The sequence below is a fragment of the Euphorbia lathyris genome, chromosome 3 (assembly GCF_963576675.1).
Source record: "Euphorbia lathyris chromosome 3, ddEupLath1.1, whole genome shotgun sequence".
Taxonomy (NCBI): Eukaryota; Viridiplantae; Streptophyta; class Magnoliopsida; order Malpighiales; family Euphorbiaceae; genus Euphorbia; species Euphorbia lathyris.
The window spans coordinates 106,840,616-106,853,750 of NC_088912.1; the positions used below are offsets into that span (position 1 = coordinate 106,840,616).

Genomic DNA, 13,135 nt, shown 5'->3' on the forward strand with positions numbered 1-13,135 from the left:
GCCTATTAGCCTTTGTAATGTGTTGTATAAAACTATTACTAAGATCGTGGCTAATAGGCTCTGCAGTGTTCTCCCTGATATTATTAGCCAAAATCAAGGAAGTTTCGTTCCTGGGAGACAAATGATGGATAATGTGGTTATTGCCCAGAAGATGGTTCATTCTATGAAAATCAAGAAAGGTAAGAAGGGTATTGTGGCGATGAAATTGGACCTGGAAAAAGGTTATGATCGTCTGAACTGGAGTTTTCTTATTGACAGTCTGAAGAGAGCTGGGATCCCTGATAGCTGGAGGAGTGATGGACGAAATGTGTATCGTGCAAAACTAAAGGCAAGTGCACCTTATCATGATCAAGTAATATAAAGTAAGTAGAGTATCATTCCCACAAGGATTGTGTTTATAACTATTGATTTTTATGAATTTCTATTATCTAAGCAATAAATTTTGGATTTGATGATTACTAAACTAAAAACAAAAATAACTGCACTCAATTAATTAAAGAAAATAAAAACAATATTTGTAACTCTTATGATAAAGGTGCTAGAGCAAGGCTTCACCTAACCTAATGTATATAATCCACACAACAATCCTATCCAAGTTCTTAAGTTTTAATCTAGAGACGGTGATTATTTCCTAAAGTAATTAACCTAGCTTTGGGCCAGTCAAGATTAATCCTATTTCACATACAATTACCTTAGCTTTGGTCCAGTCAAGAATAAAGATATAATGAAAGCATTAAGTTCTCTGAAATAATCCCAAAGCTAAGTCGTGAAACTAAACCCTGAAAAACCGCACCGCATAGACACAGGTCTAAACTATGTAATTCCATTAATTATCTTAGTGTCGGTCAACCAAAATAATTAATTGTAATTTAGCTAAATATTGGCCAGATATCTAACTAGGAAATTAAGCTCCATAATTTAATTCTCTATTTAATAAATTATGAACTTGAAATTGGATTGCAAGTAAATCATCTGCTTTGATTAGGATCCGCCATAGCTCTAGCTATGGAGGAGTTAGTTCATGGTAGATGGAACAAAACTAAGAAATTTAATAGAAACCAAACTAATAGAAAACATAACTAAAGTAAAGAGAAGAAAAGATGAAGTGAAAATAAACTTTGAAATAAAAACTAGAATCAGTTACAAAGGAAGAAAGGAAAAGGACAAAAAGAAAACTATAAAAAATCTAAAAGAGAGAGCTAAGAGAGTGTGGTGAGGCCTGTTCCATGTGTGTTCTAGGTCTGTTTTCATTCTTCCCAATGTAGGTATTTATAGTTGCACATACCTTCATGCATTCCTTGAAACTTCCAACTTTAATGTCATTAAAGAGAAGATTAATGGAGGATTGAATTCTTTGCTTTAACTTCCTAACTTTGATGTAGTTAAAAAGAAGATTAATGGAGAGTTGAATTCTTCTTTGTAACTTTTTAACTTTCATAGAATTAAACAGAGCATTAAGTAGTGTAACTCCTTCTTGAGCATTCAAAAGACTCTTCAAATATTCATAACATTCCTTGGATGGTTATTGAGGAATTATGACAATAAAGACTTATTTAAAGAGTCATGGATTCTTCATTCTTGAACTGCTACTGGGTCGCAACTAGAGGGAGTTCTGGTCGGGCAACTTTATTTACTTCAGTAATGATTCCATAATTGCATTTTTGCCTCAAATAATACCTAAAAACATATGGAAGAACCATTATTTCTTAAAACACAAAACTAAACATAAAATAATTATAAAATATTAAAAACTATCTTAAAATGTATGATTATTATAATTAAAATATATTAAAAACTATATGAAAATGCAAGATAACAACTTCCTCACACTTTGAACCTTGCTTGTCCTCAAGCAAGCCTCAGACTCAAAACAAACTCTAGAATACTCACTATAAATAATTCACACAATAACACGATTTGCTTCACTTGGCATTCATAGATCTCGATTTCACAAGTTTGGATGAAAAACAAAAGGTTTGGACGCTAAAAGATTCTAATCGTTTCTCTGCAAACCAACACAAGTAAACATATCTTCAATCATATCACAAAATCAAAAGGCAAACTATTTTGGTACCTCGCTAGTGGTCACTCATTTCACTCAAGTGTTTGGGTGTAAACTTTGTCTCTCAAGATCTATACTAGCCTTAACTATGGTGAATTTGCATTGTCATCCAGTCGTTACCATTATACTTATCAAGTCAGAAACAAGATCCCAAGGTCTTTTACGGGTTGTAATGTTGGTTTAGGGACAAGTTTGGATAAGGCAAATATGTGGGAAGTGAATAAACAACTAGTTGTGCAAAATAGATACAATAAGACTTAGAGCTCTTCAAATATTAACCGAGAATCTTGATGACACACATAACCATTCTCCCAATATGGGGAAAACGTGCTTGAAATTTCTTCTCTAGATAGCTCATATTGATCATCCATATAGCAAGAATTAGTATAAATATTTGAATTTTGATATTGACAATCTAGTTCAAAATGTAAACCCCCGCAATGTATACATGCTGCATCGCGAAGAGAAACATCTGGGAAGTTATCCTTCATAAACATCAAAAATTTATCCTCATCGGCTTGAGCTTGCATCTCTAAGTGGTTGTTGAATGTTGGAGCATTCAACCACCATGGATAACTATTTTGGTCCATCACCTTGCAAAATAAACATAAAATAAAAAAGTAAAAAGGAACAAAATATAAAAAAAACGCTTAAATTAATAGAACTTCAACTAAATCAAAATTATAAAACAAACAATCCCCGGCAACGGCGCCAAAAACTTGATGGACGAAATGTGTATCGTGCAAAACTAAAGGCAAGTGCACCTTATCATGATCAAGTAATATAAAGTAAGTAGAGTATCATTCCCACAAGGATTGTGTTTATAGCTATTGATTTTTATGAATTTCTATTATCTAAGCAATAAATTTTGGATTTGATGATTACTAAACTAAAAACAAAAATAGCTGCACTCAATTAATTATAGAAAATAAAAACAATATTTGTAACTCTTATGATAAAGGTGCTAAAGCAAGGCTTCACCTAACCTAATGTATATAATCCACACAATAATCCTATCCAAGTTCTTAAGTTTTAATCTAGAGACGGTGAATATTTCCTAAAGTAATTAACCTAGCTTTGGGCCAGTCAAGATTAATCCTATTTCACATACAATTACCTTAGCTTTGGTCCAGTCAAGAATAAAGATATAATGAAAGCATTAAGTTCTCTGAAATAACCCTAAAGTTAAGTCGTGAAACTAAACCTTGAAAAACCGCACCGCATAGACACATGTCTAAACTATGTAATTCCATTAATTATCTTAGTGTCGGTTAACCAAAATAATTAATTGTAATTTAGCTAAATATTGGCCAGATATCTAACTAGGACATTAAGCTCCATAATTTAATTCTCTATTTAATAAATTATGAACTTGGAATTGGATTGCAAGTAAATCATCTACTTCGATTAGGATCCGCCATAGCTCTAGCTATGGAGGAGTTAGTTCATGGTAGATGGAACAAAACTAAGAAATTTAATAGAAAACAAACTAATAGAAAACATAACTAAAGTAAAGAGAAGAAAAGATGAAGTGAAAATAAACTTTGAAATAAAAACTAGAATCAGTTACAAAGGAAGAAAGGAAAAGGACAAAAAGAAAACTATAAAAAATCTAAAAGAGAGAGCTAAGAGAGTGTGGTGAGGCCTGTTCCATGTGTGTTCCAGGTCTGCTTTCATTCTTCCCAATGTAGCTATTTATAGTTGCACATGCCTTCATGCATTCCTTGAAACTTCCAAATTTAATGTCATTAAAGAGAAAATTAATGGAGGATTGAATTCTTTGCTTTAACTTCCTAACTTTGATGTAGTTAAAAAGAAGATTAATGGAGAGTTGAATTCTTCTTTGTAACTTTTTAACTTTCATAGAATTAAACAGAGCATTACGTAGTGTAACTCCTTCTTGAGCATTCAAAAGACTCTTCAAATATTCATAACATTCCTTGGATGGTTATTGAGGAATTTCTGACAATAAAGACTTATTTAAAGAGTCATGGATTCTTCATTCTTGAACTGCTACTAGGTCGCAACTGGAGGGAGTTCTGGTCGGGCAACTTTATTTACTTCAGTAATGATTCCATAATTGCATTTTTGCCTCAAATAATACCTAAAAACATATGGAAGAAGCATTATTTCTTAAAACACAAAACTAAACATAAAATAATTATAAAATATTAAAAACTATCTTAAAATGTATGATTATTATAATTAAAATATATTAAAAACTATATAAAAATGCAAGATAACAAGGAGGTTAATTGAGGTCTGCATTTCTTCTCCTGCTTTTCAAGTTATGATTAATGGTGATATGTCTGAGGAATTTTCTCCCTCCCGAGGAATCCGCCAAGGGGATCCTATGAGCCCTTTTTTATTTGTAACTGCTATGGAGAGGTTGACCCACCTTATCCAAGATGCTGTCAGTAATACGGTGTTTCACCCAATGTCGATCAATAAATCATGTCCCAAGATTACCCACTTGCTCTTCGCGGATGATGTTATGATCTTTGTTTAAGGCAATGAGGAGTAATTGGGTGTGATTATGGATATCCTCTCCTGCTTTTGTTCTGCTTCTGGCCAAAAGCTGAATATCCAAAAATTCCGAATGTTATGTTCAAAAAATATGAGGCAGGGAATGTGCAAAAGGCTAAGTGATATATCAGGAATTCCTCTGACTAATTCTCTGGGGAAGTATCTGGGGATTCCCCTCCATAGTGATCGGGTCTCTAAGGCGTCCTTTAAAGAGACATTGGACAAAACTAATAGTAAATGTGCCTTTTGGAAAGCTAAGACTCTTTCGCTTGCTGGCCGCCTTTCGCTTATTCAGTTAGTTAATTGTACGGTTCCTAATCACATTATGTAAGCTTGTCGGCTGCCTGAACCTGTGCTTAGTGACCTTGATAAGATTAACCGCCGTTTTTTGTGGGGGGAGTCGGAGGAGGGGAGAAAAATTCACCTTCTTCCTTGGGATGAAGTCTGCCAACCTAATAATAAAGGGGGTCTGGGGATTAGAAAATCCAGAGAGAACAATAAGGTGTTATTGATGAAACTTTTGTGGAGGATGTGGCAGTTTCCTTCTGCTTTTTGGGTTCAGCTGTTATGCGGAAAGTATAGAAATAGGATCTTTGGGGGTCCCAAGGAGAGAGTTAGTAAATGTTCCTTTCTTTGGAAAGGCCTCAGTGCTGTCTTCACTGAATTCTGCTCTAGGATCGGATGGGATGTGGGAAATGGAAAGTCTATTAGCTTTTGAAATGATATTTGGGTTGGTGAGAAACCTTTATTAGAGGTTTGTGTTTCCATTCCTCCTTTAAATATTCGGAATTGGAGGATTGCGGATGTGGTTGATTCTCAGGGTGATTGGATTTGGTCGAGGTTTGAGTCGTTTCTCAATCTGGAATCTCTCCTGAAAATTAGAGGGATTAAAATGAGTAGTGTGGAGGAGGATAGAGATGGGCACTGTTGGTCTTTATCTAATAATGGGGTTTACTCCTGCAAATCCGCTTTTGAGGCCTTTAGTCAAAGCTTGGCTACTCCGAACCCAGAGCTGTGGAAAATTATTTGGGACCTGAAAGTTCCTTACTGTATTAGGAGCTTCTTGTGGCTAGGGGTAAAGAATAGGCTGCTTACTAATACGAATAGGAGAAGGAGGCATTTGGTGGACTCAGGAGATTGTAGCAGATGTAGTGGGTTTGAAGAAACCATTTGCCATGCTCTTAGAGACTGTGCTAAGAGCAAAGAGGTGTGGTGAAAAGTTATCCCTGACCAATTGTTGCCTGCCTTTTTATCCCATTCGGATCTCGACTGGTTTGTGGATGGATTAGTGGGAAGCTGCTGGCTGATCTTGATCATGGGGGTACCATTTTTGCAGTAGTTTGTCACCAGATATGGAAATGGAGAAATGAAGAGATTTTTGGAGGATGAACTGTTGTCATTCCTGATATGTTTAATTATTTCTCCAGAAAGATTTGGACTATTGTGGATAGCTTCAAAGAGGACTCTGTAGTTGGGTCTATTCAGAGGAGGGAGGTCCATCTCTTTGGCTGGAGTAGGCCTAGTGAAGGATTGGTGAAATTGAATACTGACGGATCTTGCCTAAGAGATGGGAAAATTTCTGCTGGAGGGGTGTTAAGGAATGCAGGAGGCGGCTGGCTATATGGGTTTACTCAAAATTTAGGTAAAGGGACTTCCTTTTTGGCGGAGCTCTGGGGGATTTATTTTGGTCTCAGATTAGCCATTAGTCTGGGTTTGAAAAAGCTAATCGTTGAATCTGACAATATGGAAGCTATCAGACTCATCTCTGATTTGAATACTACTTATCTAAGTAGTAAGAACTTAATCAAAGGGATAAGAAGGTTTTGTTCTTCATTCGAGACCATCAATTTCTGTCACATATTCAGAGAGCAAAATAGGGTGGCGGAACGTCTTGCAGAAGAAGGCCACATGAGGAGTCTGGGAGTTTCTACCTTCTCTTATCCTCCTAACTTCCTTTCTTCTATTCTGAGGGATGATATGGTTGGGGTCGGTTTTCCTAGACTGATCCCGAGCTAGGTTTTTCTTTTGTGGTGTTTTGTTTTTTTTTCTTTCCTATCCTATCAAAAAAAAATTGATTCATTTTGTTCATAACAATGATTTGGGATAAACGAACCAACTTGAAATAAATTTTATTTCATGCTCTTTTTTTTTTGGTAGAAAAAAGTTTAGGTAATGGTAGGTCTACCCACTCCCAATGTCAGGGCAAACCACAGACCTCGATGAGGGTTTACAGTAGAATTTACAGATCACCTACCAATGAGGGCTAAATTTTGACGGAGTGGGGATTATTTCATGCTCTTTAGGTACCAATAGTTATAATAAAACTTTCTTTTCTATTTAGTTTTATTTCTAATCCAATAATTTTATTTGCATTCAATTTGATTCCTAACCTATGATTTTTTTAGGGAAAAGTACAAAAATAAACCTTGTGGTTACACCTGTTTTCGAACAACACCATGCCGTTTAAAAATTTGCAAAATGGTATCTTGAGGTTTATTCCGTTAGCAAACACATACCAAATTGACTAACGGTGTTAAAAGTCAAAGGGAAAAGAGTTAGTTTGGTCCTTATATTTATTTATTTTATAAACTAACTCCCTTTATTATCTAAATATTACAAATAAACCCTAAAATAAAAAATAAAAATCAATTATACCATCTTCTCCATCTCTTTAATTTCTTATTTTTTTTCTTCTTTCTCTCTCTTCTCTCTTAATTTTTCTCTCTCTAAAATCAATTGAACCACCAAACAAACACCCCACCTCATTATCCCCACTAACAAACACCCCACCTCATTATCTCTAAAATCAATTTTTCTTCTTTTATGTGTTCATCTTCTAGAAATGTTTCACTCCCAAAAAGCAAAAAGTTACGGTCTTTAAACTGAATTGACTTAGCCATTTTCTCCACTTTTCATCTAGAATCTTAACACCGGAATCAGGCTACTGATAGGGGACTAAGGGACCAGTTAAAAGAACATTTTTTTCGAATTGATTTCCGATAAAATTCAGATAAGCTCCTTCCATTTCATTGCAGGTTTTGATTATTAGAGCATTTGAAGAAGTCATCGCTTCCACAGCTCTTTGGTACACGCTTGGACCGTCATAGAACTTTTTGAAAACGTAAGATCTCGAGCTTCATATCTGTCAATGGAAGTAATAGATGTCGAAGGAAAACCAAGCGGTGGCTTTAAAAGCTCATCATTTTTTTCAGTTTGAGAACTAGAAAGAACCATAACATAAGCACTAGAAATTGCAGAAAAGACACAGAAAGCACACTACAAAAAAATAGCCATTTACCGACGCAATTTTTCTACTGTAACCGTCGCTACAAGTATTACCGACGGTTTTGTTAACCGTTGCTACAAGTGTCGTTATTGCAGCCGTTGCTACGTTACCGACAGTTTTACTAAGGCGTCGGGGTAAGGTTTTTCAATAGGGGCACTTTCCTACCCGTGGTTTAAACCGCCCCAAGCATCTGTTTATGTTTAAAAAAAATTACCGACTGAAATTCAGTCGGTAATCTCTCGCTAAAATTTTAGAACCAAATACAGTTTTACCGACGCAATTTCTGTCTAAATTCATGATCGATGATTTTGGGATTGTAGCCTCAATCTGAGGAAACAAACAGGTTATTACAATGTACATCCTGTCAATAACAATACAATCAACCTCATCTTGGCACCATAATTAACTAAATATGAATTCAGCAAAGTGACCAAGTTTGACTATATGTTAAAAAATATCAGCAACATAATCAGAATCAACCACAGATTTATTAAAATATCAGCAACACCAAGAGAAAATTGAGGAAGTCAGAAAGGTTTAAATCATAAATTGACAATAAATTGACTGAAACTTTATAGCATAAACAACTGAAGCTGTTGCCTCAGCCATAAACAACACCTGGCTTCGCTTTAGCATAACTCTCCCTAAGCGCAGCTTGGCTTCACTTTAGCATAACTCTCCCTAAGCACAGAAACCGCCTTTTGACCCACACTCCAATTCTCACCATTATCAGCCACTTCATACATATAAATCAAATATCAGCTTCCAATTCCTTAATGCTGAATGTTGAATCAAACATTTCAATAAGATAAAAGCACATACCAGGAGCATCAAGCTTTTCAGGTTTGCCACCCACTACATCCTTCAGTTGGCACCGTTAATGAAAGAAGGTTTTCATCCCAAATTAGACCAAGTTGAATCTAAAATTAGCAACATCATAGCATTCTTACCTTCCATATATCCTCATCTGAATACTGTCCAATGGGATCAATGTTGCTCCTTATTGTTCCTTCAAAAAGCACAGTTTCTTGAGGAATTATTCCAAACCGAGACCTAAGCTCATGAAGTCCTAGCTTGCAAATGTCTATGCCATCAATCATTATTTTTCCTACTGTTGGCTCTACCAGCCTAAAGGAAACTTGGATCAGAGTTGATTTTCCACTCCCCTTACGTCCAACAACACCAATCTTTTCTCCTCCTTAAATGCTCAAACTAATTCCTTTCAGAACCAAAGGCGTGCTTGGAGGATATCTAACCTGTTCGCCAAAAATTCATTGCATTAAAAAACAAATGCTTGATTTTGGAGTCAAAATTATACCCAACCATAGTGGCAAATTTACCTACAAGTCTATAAGATCAACATTTCCACAGTCAGGCCAGCTTGGAGGAGGAACTCGGTCTTCTAGCTTCCATGCAGCTTCAGATGGAATATTAGTGAACTGCTTAATTCTCTCTACAGAAACCATCCTATTTTCCACAAAGCAACTCATATATATGGCCCAACACAGCACTCCCTTGAGGGACAATCCATAGGAGAGAAATAAGCCAACATTTTCTGCATCCCACAAAATTGAGTTAGTTTTCTGCAATCCAGATACGTAAAGCTATTGATGGTTTATGAAATCATAGAGAAGCATGCATTTTTAGTAGTTAAAAACTGGCAGTTCTTGGCTTGAAGATAAGCATTAGTATGCAGTTACCTGGCCATATAATACTTCTAGGTAACAAAATCAAGAACATAGCAGACATGCACAGGATGAAGCTCCCAATCAGCTCCAAACGGAAACCTAATCACACATTTAATTCATTATTGTGAAAATCCATACGTAAGTTGTCATTAACTCTGTTAACATTCTCCCAAGAGAACATTTCTTGCTTTCTGAATCACCGAATTATCATCACTCCTGATATGCTTTCCGAGAAGTGATGAATAATGGGACAGATTTTAATTGATCTCATATACAGAAGGTACACAACACATGCTGGTGTTCTTTTCTTGAAGAAACTGCAGAGCATAGGTAAAATGAGGCGTCATAACCTGTACCAAAAGTTCAGCCAACCGAGTGGAATTAACAGGAATATAGTCGGCCAAGCATATGGACATATATGATAATGATTATCTGGGCAGCGTGATGTACATGGAAACTGTAATGCTCAAAACAAAGGGTATGAAAAGATCGACATTGGATTGATCGGAAGAAGCCTGAAAAGCAAACAAAAGAACTACAGAAAGTCAATTTATTGTTATTAGTCTGAGCATCTTTTACAGTGTCATCTACTAAATAACCATAAGCAAATAAGATAATACATTTGCCAGTTTATCAGGTTTTCACTTCAAATGGTCACATAACATGTAGTAATACACCAAACAACAAGAATTTTAACATACGAGCGAAATATAATGTATATTATTAAGAGAAACATGGAAACTAAAGTTCAATATAAACATGTTCAATGAACTAGGATGCCAGGACCATATTTTACACTGCAGTTTTTCATAGTTAAAAGCATTCAATTTCTTGTTTTTTAATGAAAGGTTCACTTAAATTTTCAGGAGAAGATAAGATGAACTGATCCAAATTAGTCCCTATGTCATACTCATACCTATCAAACCTTAAAATTATTTTCCCAACAAATTTGAACTCAGTTTAACAACTAGGGCAACAAGTTTACAACATACAGAAAAATAAAATTAACATAGGCATTGTATACATATAAGAAATTCAAGAATGGTTATTAATGAAAATGGCAGTGAGCTACTTAAATTAACATCATTTTAAGAAGTATAAATTGAATTATCAAAAGGAGAACATAAGCACACCATAAAACCATCACAACAGTCTTCCAACAAGAGCAACAACAGATTTTTGTCTCTCACGCTTCTTCTGTCTCACCATCACACATGCAGGGTAAATTCAAAACTTAAGAATGCTGAAGCTAACAAACTTACTGATCTTCAACTTTATGTCATGTTCAGACCCTCATATTTTTAGTGTTGTTAGAAAACTGAACAAGAGTTGTAATGCTAGAATGTCAATCATGACTATACATCCTTCAAAACAATGAGCTAAACCAGAAACAAAGTCTTCAAATGCAAACCAATTCTCAAGCACAAGCCTATTCTGAGCATTGGCTTTGAAAAGTTTAAATAACTTACCAGGGTCTCGCTTAGCTTTTAGCTTAATAAGGGGGCCAACCAATCTTTTTGGACAAGTTCTCAAGTTAGTAATCTTTTCTGCTTGGCCCGAGTTTGTAAGTTGCAGCAAGAAACACTGGTTGAACAATAGCAGCCAATGAGAGAGTGGTACAAGCGAATCAGATAGTTTTCAAACTCTACTTATCAAATTGCCAATGATTTGAGTCAAATTTCTAAATGCAGCATAAGAGTTCAATGAAATACACAAAGAAAAATTATCTCATATTCTTCTTCGATTGCAACCACTACTTAATTAATAAATGCATTCAAGTTATGATATTTGATATACAACTTACCCATTTATTATGTGCTTTCGGAGGTGAATTTGAAATGTGGATTTAATCTATAGCTGGTTTCCTTCTTCCTGCCAATATTCAAATTTCAGCAAAGAGCAAACGGTATAGCAGTGAACAACTTTTTGCGCATATAATCTTCATTGATCAGAATCTAATAGATTAAACAGGCTACCTTTCCACAGTTTCAGTAAAAATTCTCAACTGAATCAAATGATCAATTGCAACCGTATGCTTGGTGGATCCATCATGGAGAACCCACTCCTCCACTGTCTTGGTGGATACTAGACCATTTATGTACAAGATTACCAGCACATACTTCTTCGCTAAATGAGGCAAAGACCTAAAAACCAAATTTGATCAACTTCGTTCATTGAATTGAAAGGAAAGCAATAGAAACGGTGTAGAAAGAACTCACCCATGGCTCCGCTTCGTCTATCGACCTCAATCTGGTCACTCATGATGACGGAGACCTCGGGGTGATTTCATCGATTGCTAGTTGGCTGCCAACGCCAAACTTGAGCTTCTACAATGTATATTATATTGTTACAGATAAGCATGCAAGAACAAAAATAAAAAGGAGGTAGAGATGAAAAGCGTACCTGGCGGTAACGACCCAGAGTGACTGTGACCTCGGGATCGGATCTGTGATTGGAATTTGATTTCACAGTTGCTATACTCTATACAGCCGGCCTGTTAGAACGGAGAGAGGGGGAAAGAAAGGAGAGAGAGGGCTAGACCTAGAACGAGCGCAGAAAGAAGGGGAAAGAAAGGAGACGCGGGGTAGACCTAGAACGAGCCAAGTACGCGAGAGGAGAAAGGAGACGCAGGGTAGAAAGGAGGCGCAGGGTAAATCTTCTGTGTATTTGATTTTTCCTGTTTTTATTTTGGGCTTTTCTTGATTAAGCCCATGGACACTTTTTTTGTAGTGGCAATGGTTTTTGATTCCCAATTCAGAAGCAATTTTGGGAACCCAATATACAAGAGGATAAAAAATGACTAAATGGGGTTTGAGTTGGATTAAAAGAGAATTCATTGGGGGTTGCATAAGATCAACGGCTTTCTTGAGGAGTTCAGCCATTGGAGAAGTTATTTGAGCAGTACAGTCAAGGTTAGGAGGAAGACCATCGTCGGGAGGAATTGAGATAGGGATGATTTGAGCAGAAGGTGTAAGTAAAAGAGATGATTGAATGTGAGTGATATTTCCTGGAACTAAAAGGAAAGAGTCCATAGGAAGAGAGCTTGTTTGCAAGCTGAACAAAAGGGCTTATGTGACCAAATGCTAACCATGGGAATATTAGTATGTGAACCTTAGATTCACGAGCTATGACTGCCATTATTTTTACATCCTCTTTTCTTTAATAGATGAATAGATACAGTAGAACCTCTATATAGGAATACTCTATTAGAATAACCTCCCAATTGTTATACAAAAGTTTGGTCCCAAGTGTTGAGAGTCTTTGTTATACCAACCTCTATATAGGAATAACCTCCCAATTGTTATACAAATAGTCCGGTCCCAAGTGTATTCCTATATAGAGGTTTTACTGTAGATAGATAAGATCTTGGGATGCTAACTAAAGTTTTGTTAGAGGGGATAATAAGGTGAAGTGTTTGTTTGGTGGTTCAATTGATTTTAGAGAGGGAAAAACTAAGAGAGAATAGTGACAAAGAAAATAAGAAATTAAAGAGATTGAGAAGATGGTATAATTGATTTTTATTTTTTATTTTGGGGTTTGTTTGTGATAATTAGATAATAAAAGGAGTTAATT

General features: G+C 35.8%; 1 long non-coding RNA gene across 4 annotated transcripts; it reads right to left on the minus strand.

Annotated features, from left to right (window-relative positions):
- Nucleotides 1–8,291: 8,291 nt before the first annotated feature.
- LOC136224698 (uncharacterized) lies at nucleotides 8,292–12,215 on the minus strand. Of its 4 annotated transcripts, none has more exons than XR_010686562.1 (10): nucleotides 11,966–12,215; nucleotides 11,782–11,889; nucleotides 11,539–11,706; nucleotides 11,367–11,434; nucleotides 11,032–11,146; nucleotides 10,013–10,077; nucleotides 9,575–9,912; nucleotides 9,215–9,429; nucleotides 8,697–9,130; nucleotides 8,292–8,610 (listed from the first exon to the last, which is right to left on the minus strand). It is a non-coding gene; the product is annotated as an uncharacterized lncRNA (long non-coding RNA). The 4 variants fall into 4 exon arrangements; XR_010686563.1 differs by having other exon boundaries at nucleotides 9,575–9,661; nucleotides 9,913–10,077; XR_010686561.1 differs by having other exon boundaries at nucleotides 9,219–9,429; nucleotides 9,575–10,077.
- Between the last annotated feature and the right edge of the window lie 920 nt (nucleotides 12,216–13,135).